Source organism: Astyanax mexicanus, chromosome 4 (genome assembly GCF_023375975.1).
Source record: "Astyanax mexicanus isolate ESR-SI-001 chromosome 4, AstMex3_surface, whole genome shotgun sequence".
In the NCBI taxonomy this organism is placed as follows: Eukaryota; Metazoa; Chordata; class Actinopteri; order Characiformes; family Acestrorhamphidae; genus Astyanax; species Astyanax mexicanus.
In genome coordinates, this window is record NC_064411.1 from 21,007,304 (window position 1) to 21,017,500 (window position 10,197).

At 39.2% G+C, this 10,197-nt stretch overlaps 2 protein-coding genes and 1 long non-coding RNA gene across 6 annotated transcripts in view; 2 read left to right on the forward strand and 1 right to left on the reverse strand.

The window, feature by feature from the left end:
* LOC125801328 (zinc finger protein 239-like) overlaps positions 1 to 10,197 on the reverse strand; it is a 157,917-nt gene that overhangs the window by 22,155 nt on the left and 125,565 nt on the right. The window contains exon 1 of one of the 3 annotated variants that reach the window (XM_049477870.1): positions 1,014 to 1,113. The exons of the other annotated variants lie outside the window; for them this stretch is intronic. The gene's annotated coding sequence lies outside the window, so the exon portion shown is untranslated. Of the gene's footprint in view, positions 1 to 1,013; positions 1,114 to 10,197 lie in introns of those variants that run through there. 3 annotated transcript variants of the gene reach the window in all.
* On the forward strand, positions 7,910 to 9,536 carry LOC125801595 (uncharacterized). Of its 2 annotated transcripts, XR_007438793.1 has the most exons (4): positions 7,910 to 8,242; positions 8,326 to 8,462; positions 8,600 to 8,682; positions 8,762 to 9,536. It is a non-coding gene; the product is annotated as an uncharacterized LOC125801595 (long non-coding RNA). The 2 variants fall into 2 exon arrangements; XR_007438792.1 differs by having other exon boundaries at positions 8,600 to 9,536.
* Positions 9,864 to 10,197, forward strand: part of LOC125801387 (zinc finger protein 239-like) — a 13,713-nt gene continuing 13,379 nt past the window's right edge. Inside the window, exon 1 of the mRNA XM_049478022.1 lies at positions 9,864 to 9,895. The gene's annotated coding sequence lies outside the window, so the exon portion shown is untranslated. The remainder of the gene's footprint in view (positions 9,896 to 10,197) is intronic.

Below are 10,197 nucleotides of genomic sequence, written 5' to 3' on the forward strand. Positions count from 1 at the left end.
GCTGCGAATATCAAACCAACTTCAGCCTCGTACATACTACCAACAGCGTGAATGTCCTAAAAACATGAATTTGTTATTAGTTGTTGATATATAGCCTAAATGGTAGGATAATGTACACACAGTTTGTAATGGTTAATCCTTTTCGTTATATAGTTAACTTTAACCGTTAGGTGTGTTATTCTGCTATAACACCACTGGGTCATTTTACAAGCTAATATTTTAGTTTATTTTTCTGTCAGGATGAGTGAGGCAGGCTGTGTGGTGAGGACCAGGTCGATATGATTACCTACCTACCTACCTACCTACCTACCTATCTATCTATCTATCTATCTATCTATCTATCTATCTATCTATCTATCTATCTAATTAATTCATTTAAACACTGATTAATATTTTTTCTCTCTTTTTTAAAGAGCATAATAAAATATTTCAGCATGAAAGCTCATATTTGTAATGTGTAACAGCTTCCTATATCATAACTACATCTCTGCTGTTTGTAACAAATCAAACCGTGTGTAAATCGGATATAAAATGGTAGAGTGGTGATTATTATAGATGTATTAAAACACCTTAATCAGTGTAATTTAATGCTCTGGGGAATCGCTAGAAGCGCGTTTTCTTTATTTGCGTAGTTTTGGCACTAATTTAGCTCCATAGGTGGAGTGGAGACAGCGAGGCACCGAAGGACAAAAAAATGACGTTGTAAAAATACTGTGGGCTCTGCGACACTTTGCAGAGCACAAGCGCAACGACAGGGAGGCAGAGAGACAGCGACGAACTGAAGGAAAAAAAACGGATCCCAAATAGGATCCTAAAATTCCACGATTGTGGAATCGTTCACTTCAAAGAGCCGACGCTTAGAGCTGCATCGTTCTCGAACGACACATAACTGCTGAGCAGAGCTAGGAGATCCAGTGCTGGTGGTGTAAATGCTGCACATGCTGAAGGTGGTGTTGGTGTAGGAGTGAATGTAGAACAGCGTGTTAAAGAAAGAGAGAGAAACTTCTCCATACCTTCTGTAGTTCAGCTGATCCTGCTCTTCCTCCTCAGGCGCTGCGAAAGAACTGCAGAGCCCGAAGCTCAGCCTCACTCGGGTTATGTAGAGCTCCGCCCCCTCCATATCACATTACAGCCCATCACCGCGCTGAATGGAGCTAAACAGCTTAAACTCTCATTTAAAACAGCGTAGAACTACTTCTATGGGGCTTTTCTTTCATTTTACAAATTAGAATAAAGTATTTCACTAAAATAGGAAAGAAAATATTTTTTAAATGTGACACTTACGAGTGGTGGCTTCTAGCCATTTTTACCCATGCACTTATATACTGACTACGCCACTCCCGTTAAAAGGTGGGAGAAACCCAAAAGGAATGTGAAGCCCTCCCCCTTCACAGATCCCGACTGTGTTAAAACAGTCTATAGAGGCAGAGTTTGATATCAAAAATACTTTTATTCACAATCATCAAAACACAAACATAAAACCCACAATGAATCTCCACTGAATTGGTTGACACTGACAATACTTGGCTTTAGCACATGAACACCAGTTTTGGATGGAATAAAGCAAACCAAAAATAAAGGATCCACAAACCCCACAGCTTAACACTACACTGCACACCACACCAAACAAACCATAATGGGGAGGACTAGCTTGGATTCTTTCTTTGGTAACTTCAAAAATACTGTTCAACAAAACACACTAGATGAAAAGAAACTCAAGTTTGGCAGAGTATTAATTGGAAAAAAACCCCCACAAAACCCAAAGTTACTGAAACCAATGAAAAAAGAAAATAAACTAATTAAATTGAACCCAAAAAACAAAGAATTACAAAATTAAACAAATCTTAGCTACTACAATAAATTATGCAGATAGTCATAGCCAGAAAACAATGCAAACAAATAAATAAATAAAGCACCAAAAAAAACTAACAAAACAAAGAAACTGCAGAAACTAAAGCAATCAATACAGAAATTATAAGGAAAGAAATACAGAAACTATCCAAAAAAAACCCATAAATGGACCATCAAAAACAGTAGAGAACCATTAAGAAAACAGTAGAAATGACATTAGAAAACAAGATTAGAAACACAGTAGAAATCAGGAAACAATAGAAAACAGTGGCCAATATCCTCAACTTTCAGCCATGCACACGTCCTGCCAAGACACACATAATTATTCAACATTTATTTATTTATTTGTTCATTAGCTCAACCAAATTAAAAATGTTACATACCCTTGCCGTCTTGAGAGAAGCACATGGAGGGAAAGGGAAAATCAGGAGCACCCCAGCCTTCTTGTGAACTTGCACAATGAATAGTCAGAAACATGCGGTGAACGAAATGCTTCAAGCATAAGCTACACACGTCACACAATGGATTCCATATATTATATGTTAATGTGTTAGTAGCGCGTGGTTAGTCCGCCATATAATAGGTCCTATGTGTTAGTAAACGTGTTATGTATCATGTGGGTTAATTTGTCATAATAAGGCCGGTGTTAGTCACATGCCTGATCAAACAGTGTTTTACTATATATGTAAAGAATATACTGTGATTATTGGTTAATCTTCTATATAAATGCATGTAAAATACACTGTGAGTAATAAAAATGATCAAATACAATGTGTATTGGTTATGCATATAGAATACAAGGTTTCACACAATGATTATGTAATTATAGATACTAAGATAAGTAATCATAATTGAAAGATATTTGTCAATACACTCAAGGTAAAATAAACAGTTACTCTTCAAGACCTAGCCATCAGACTGCTGACATGAGGGCTTGAGCTGGAGCCTGTAGCAGTAGAGGAGTACTGCAGAGTAAGGGAGGTTAACCACTATCCCTGTGGTTTTCTGATCCACCCTGATGCACCATTGAAATAAAATGCCCAAATGTAGCAAGCTATGTGGACTGCCCATATATTAAGATCAGTGAGGGCACACATACACTCAGGAAAACTCATCCTTACTTTTGGCAGATTCAGCGCCAGATGCTGATCTCTGGATTGGACTGGTGTGATTTTGTGGTCTATACAGAGGAATACATGATTATTCAGAGGATCCCCCATGACAAAGGAATCATGAAAACAATTAAAGAAAAAACTGACCTTTTCTTTTTTTATTTTTACCTTTGTGCATCCCTAGATAAATAGGATAGAGCTAAATCACTAGCTAATGTGTGGAGAGCTTAATCTGTAAATTGTTTTTGTTTCTTTGTAAAAGTTGTTTTGAGCAGATTTAAGAAAGTTACAGCTGTTGCGTAAGTTATTGTTAAATAGAATGAATTGCTGTTGTTTATTAGTATAGCTGCGAATATAGTTAAAATATGTAACAATTTTATTGAACATTACTGATTATAATAAAGAAATTAGCATCAAAGTGATTAATGTCTTGTGTAATTGATACAGTTATGGTTATAGTAAGGTAGGCAATCAGAACTCAAACAAATCTTGTACTAGTTAAACTGAACAGTGAATTTATTGCAGTAAATCAGCATTCGGTCACAATGCATTAAACCATATTTCATTGAAAAATATATACATATATACATGCAGATTTATGCTATTTACATTACATCCTCTGTGATAAGAAACTAAACATTTCCACCTTCAAAAAAGCCCAGCAGATGTTGAGCCTTGCTTTTTTGTCCAAGCCTTTACAAGAGGCCCGTTTTCATAGTTTGTCAGCAGACATGCTACAGTATAGAGCTGATTAATGTTGCCAAAAAGCCGGAGAGGAAGGCGCTCCACGTGCACCCTAAGGCGGGCAATGGCCTGGGTCTCCCTGACCTCACCAACAGGCATCTGGGATCTTCCAGACAGAAATGGAGGCCTGTAGATTTTACATGGCACAAAGTCACCAACAAGAAATCCTCAATCGGCCATGATGGCCATCCCAGGTCTCAACAGGGAGAGAATTCCAGACTCTCTCATGATCTGTTTGTCACTGATGGATCCAGCATACAGTGGAGAGATAAATGTGACAGCCCCATGAGGAGCAACACCAAGCAGCCCTTTAAGTGTACAATGGGACTTGTACACAGAAAATACTTCACTTTGAAGAAGAGGTGAAGATGGGCACTGGCACCTCAGCTCTGTGCAGTCCAGGATAACTGTAGTGTCTGCATAGTCCTTGAACAGATTCTCACTGACCCCAGCACAGCATATAGAAAGTTGCTCCATGTTGTAATAATCCGACTGACTGTGGACTGGTGGACCCCAAACCGGTCGGCAAGGTCATGCTGTTTTAAACGCAGTGCAAGATAGTTCAGAAACATGAACATCTCATCTATGGGCTGCAGGTAACGAGACTGTAAAAATAACACAAGGTAATATTGTATTAATTTTAATTCTATCAGCCATTATCCCGGTCAGGTTATAAGGTATGGTCCATGAAAATAAACATAATTGTACTTACCACAGTGGAACTTGGCTCAAAGGTGCCTCTCTGTGCTGGTGTGACACTAACCATAGATGGCAGAGAGGGCTCTATTAAGGCCCTGAAGCGCATGAGGAGGTCATAGGATCCAAACCTATAAATACAATTATTTTTATGATTAAAATTGGTATCAGTGTTTTAGTAACTTAATTTAAATAATAACCAAAGTATACTTGAGAGAGAACACATAATGTAGGTGAACATACATTGTCAAATTTAAAAAATATCATTAAAAAGTTCACTTTTGATAACTCAATTTAAACCACAAGCTTTACGTGTGATTAATATGAAAAATGACCCTTTAAATTAAAATATGAACTAAACCTTTTTACCATATTCTCGTTTTTAATGTTACACTGTATATTTAAAATCAGCAAACACTCTTTGATCAGTGCTGGCGAGTATGTCTGTATGCTTTACTTATTTTAGTGCATAAACTTAAATAATAAAACCTGCTGAACATCTTACCACATCTTTCCTGTAAAAGCGAATGTCACTGTCTGAGCCAGCAAAGCGGTGAATGCCAAAGCGATGCTCCAGAGTAAGCTGCTCTATTTGTTTCTTCAGCTGGAGGATCTCCTCTCTAAGAAGCAGGTTTTCTTCCAGTACCAAGTCGACAGCAGCGGGGTCCGGAGCAGAAGCGTAGTCGTGGTCCCCGAGGAGTGCATCCGTCTCCTGGACAGGTGTCCAGCCCCCCCGGTCGTGAAAGTGGGACAGAGAAATTGTTCCATTCAAACAACATCGGCACCGCTCCCTTCTTTAACAGTCGCCGTCCAGACTTGGACTCTGGTTCACGCAAATCCTCTTTCTTAAAATGCCGGCTACACACGCGGGTATGCGGAGTGACTGAAGTTCTCATTCCGGATAGCAACAATCGATTTTAGCCGGTTTTCCGCATTGGAGGGAAATGTATGAAAACTAAGTACTTTATTGTACTTACTAGAGGCCTGACACAAAGGTACACAGCAATGTTCAACCGTAGTGCTGTCAGTTAGCTGAAACTTACACTTTTTTGCCTGAGACATTATCGCGACTTCACTAAATTCAACACAACAGTGTGGATACCGGAAGAGGCTGAGCTGGCTGAGATTGTAGCGGATATACGTCACCACCCCTGTGTGCATGAACCCTATTGTACACCGGAGCTGAGCCAAAGGATATCATTTTTGGCGGGGGACAAATCCACCTGTTTCAAAATAAAAGTCCGCTTGTAAAAATATTAAAATTAAAAAGAAAGAATTGTTTTTTTTAAAGAGAGAGGTCAGGTAAGAAGTGGAATTTTACTAGTGTTTTTCCAATAACATTGATTAGCTTGGTAATTTAATAGAAAACTCACTATTTTACTGTAATGATAAACAATAAAATTATTAGTAGCTGAAAGTAAAACAAACAAAAAAATCCACTTAAAACCATTACTGTGAAATACAGTTCCCAGCTGGTCCTTAACTGATACTGATATAGTTCAGTAATAATAATAATAATAATAGTTCTGGCAATTCCAGGAGATCGCATTCTTTGGATATAGTTACTCCCTGATGCACTCCAAAGCTACGGAACTCAGGCAGGAGGTACACCGCCCTCCATAATTATTGGAACCCTTAGTTAAAATATGTTAAAAGCCTTAAAGGAGTGGTCCAGCGGTCTAAAGCGCTGCCACTATGAGCAGGAGGTCGCCGGTTCGAACCCCAGCTCATGCAGCTTTGCCATCAAGCTGCCGTCGTTAGAGGGAGCAAAATTGGCCCTGCTCCCTTTGGGTGGGTAGATGGCACTCTCTCACTCACTCCTACGGTGATGTCTGCAGCACAGAGCGTCTGTGAGCTGATGTACCGGAGCCGAGCCGCTGTGCTTTCCTCCAAGCGCGCTGTGATGCTGCCCGGTAATGCGGCATCAGCAGCAGCTCGAAAAGAAGTGGTGGCTGACTTCACATGTATCGGAGGAAGCATGTGTTAGTCTTCACCCTCCTGGTGTGTTGAGGTATCACTAGTGATAGGGGGAGTCCTAATGAATGGGTTGGGTAATTGGCCGTGTAAATTGGGAAAATGGGAAAAATTAGAAAGAAAAAAGGAAAAGCCTTAAAATGTAATTTGTATTACTCCTGATCAATAAACAAAACATGTAGACACATTTTGACTAATTGTAGATCACATGATGAATATTCTACAAACTTCATTAGATGTGCCTCTAATTGTATTAGACCTTCTTACACCTCACCATCCTATGCTCCATTAGACACCATCGTCCAGTTGGTGCTTGAACCCGATGATTGCCGCTTGCGGCTATATTTAGTTTTAAAACTGTTATTTGCATAGGATTTTTTTAATGCCTTTCCAAGTCTGAAGTACCCTTCTCACCTAATAAGAGGACATTACGATGTGTTGTTTCAAAATAAAGGCCCTTTAAATTAGAACAATTATTTAATTTTACTACCTTTAGGTTCTTGGGAATTACTATTTCCTGGGACATAAAATGGGAGGCCAACACCAGCTCCATCCTCAATAACGCCCAGCAAAGGATGTACTTTCTGTGTTCAACTGAGGAAACACGGTGTGCCACAGGAGCTGATGAAACAGTTCTACACTGCAGTCATTGAATCTGTCCTGAGCACATCCATCATAGTGTGGTTCTGTTCAGCCACAAAACAGGACATATGCAGATTGCAAAGAGTGCTGGATAGAGCAACAAAAATTATTGGTGCTCCTTTGCCCACCCTCCGAGAATTATACACAACAAGCGGTAGAAACCAGGCGGAAAAAAATATCACAGACCCCGCACCCTGGACACGAACTATTTAACCTACTACCCTCTGGCAGGCGCTGCAGAGCCCTGAGCACAAAATCAAACAGACACTGTTATGGCATCATTTTACTGCCAATAGTCGAGAGTGTTTTTCAATGCAAGAGCCTACTCCATGCAGCGCTCACGGATGTTATTTGCTCACGTGTAAAATATAGGCAGAAAAGGGGCATTATGCATTTAATTGGTCAAATCCTGTTGCCACGTCTGATTGGCTGGAGACCTTTGTCAGTTTTGTTGCAGTGAGGGAGCGCGCGCATATTCGTACAAGAGGAGAGTTAATCTGAGAGAGAGCATGGTAAATTTGTGAGAGCACACCTATATTTTATACGTGAGCCAATAAAATGCGTGAGCACTGCATGACATAGGCTCTTGCATTCAAAAACTTCACTCTCGACTATTGGCAGTAAAATGACGCCATAACAGAGTAAAAGTTTCTTTCCAATCGCTATCAAACTTATTAATAACTAGAACTGAGCTGCTGTTTACTGTTGTTTACATGCCATACTGCACTTTATACATGTTGTGTAATACTGCAACTGCACTTTACTCTATTCATCTATAGATCTTTCACTTTCTGTAAGTATGCAATTCTGCTGAACACGTGAAGTTGTTCATTGTCTTCATAGTCTTCTCTGTATATTGTGTTGTTTGTAATTGTAGAGCGGTAACAACAGCCGGAAACAAATTCCTTGTGTGTGTAAACACTCTTGGCGAATAAAGCTGATGTTTAGAAAATGTTTGAGACTGAAAATTTTACTAATTTCCTCAACACAGAACAAGATCAACTGTTTCAGACCTGCAGAGATCAATATTAAAGCTTTTAAACTGCAGTTTTAATTATTTTAATGTAGCCGGTGGGCACTAGGACCTGGGAGGGTTGTGGGCTAATAGGCAACCTGCCCCTTTAAGAATAAAAAGAAGGTGACGAGGGGAGCTGCAGGTGAGCTCATTAGTGGGCAGAGTACCTGGCCTCCATTACGTGCTTGGGCAGCAGCAGCAAGAGAAGGTAATGTTTTTAATTAGTTTTTGTAGCAGCTTATACTTATCTGTGCTATCTGGCTGATTTTATGAAGTGCTTGTGTTGTGTAGGTGTTGCTGGATAGTGCAGTGTTTTAATGATTTAGCTGCTGTTGGTGTGCATGTTGGAGAGGAGTGGAGACAGAGCAGAGAACTGTTTTGGGCAGGTGCTGCTGCTTCACTTGACTCTCATCATACATTGGAAAGAGGTATGTTGTGTATTGCAGTGGTTGTACACAGTTGTACAAGTTAACTATTTTACAACACTCCAAGTACCTTAAGGTCTGTATTGTTTTGGGTTGTAGTAAAATTATGTATTATGTATATTTTTTAACCGGGTTTTTAGTATTCATTGTGCAAGTTCACAAGAAGGCTGGGGTGCTCCTGATTTTCCCTTTCCCTCCATGTGCTTCTCTCAAGACGGCAAGGGTATGTAACATTTTTAATTTGGTTGAGCTAATGAACAAATAAATAAATAAATGTTGAATAATTATGTGTGTCTTGGCAGGACGTGTGCATGGCTGAAAGTTGAGGATATTGGCCACTTTTCTGTTGTTTCCTGATTTCTACTGTGTTTCTAATCTTGTTTTCTAATGTCATTTCTACTGTTTTCTTAATGGTTCTCTACTGTTTTTGATGGTCCATTTATGGTTTTTTTTTTGATAGTTTCTGTATTTCTTTCCTTATAATTTCTGTATTGATTGCTTTAGTTTCTGCAGTTTCTTTGTTTTGTTAGTTTTTTTTGGTGCTTTATTTATTTATTTGTTTGCATTGTTTTCTGGCTATGACTATCTGCATAATTTATTGTAGTAGCTAAGTTTTGTTTAATTTTGTAATTCTTTGTTTTTTTGGGTTCAATTTTATTAGTTTATTTTCTTTTTTCATTGGTTTCAGTAACTTTGTGGGGTTTTTTTTCCCAATTAATACTCTGCCAAACTTGAGTTTCTTTTCATCTAGTGTGTTTTGTTGAACAGTATTTTTGAAGTTACCAAAGAAAGAATCCAAGCTAGTCCTCCCCATTATGGTTTGTTTGGTGTGGTGTGCAGTGTAGTGTTAAGCTGTGGGGTTTGTGGATCCTTTATTTTTGGTTTGCTTTATTCCATCCAAAACTGGTGTTCATGTGCTAAAGCCAAGTATTGTCAGTGTCAACCAATTCAGTGGAGATTCATTGTGGGTTTTATGTTTGTGTTTTGATGATTGTGAATAAAAGTATTTTTGATATCAAACTCTGCCTCTATAGACTGTTTTAACACAGTCGGGATCTGTGAAGGGGGAGGGCTTCACATTCCGTTTGGGTTTCTCCCACCTTTTAACGGGAGTGGCGTAGTCAGTATATAAGTGCATGGGTAAAAATGGCTAGAAGCCACCACTCGTAAGTGTCACATTAAAAAATATTTTCTTTCCTATTTTAGTGAAATACTTTATTCTAATTTGTAAAATGAAAGAAAAGCCCCATAGAAGTAGTTCTACGCTGTTTTAAATGAGAGTTTTAGCTGTTTAGCTCCATTCAGCGCGGTGATGGGGTGTAATGTGATATGGAGGGGGCGGAGCTCTACATAACCCGAATGAGGCTGAGATTTGGGCTCTGCAGTTCTTTCGCAGCGCCTGAGGAGGAAGAGCAGGATCAGCTGAACTACAGAAGGTATGGAGAAGTTTCTCTCTCTTTCTTTAACACGCTGTTCTACATTCACTCCTACACCAACACCACCTTCAGCATGTGCAGCATTTACACCACCAGCACTGGATCTTCTCCGAGCTCTGCTCAGCAGTTATGTGTCGTTCGAGAACGATGCAACTCTAAGGGTGAATCCCATTTCTCCCTTAAGAAACCCACAAATGCAAGTATTTTCCGTGTTAAAAATTACGATTAGCACTGTATTGCCTTAGTTTATTGTGTAGTTTTGATGTTTTATGGCTGAATTCTTCATAACAAGCATAAGTTCG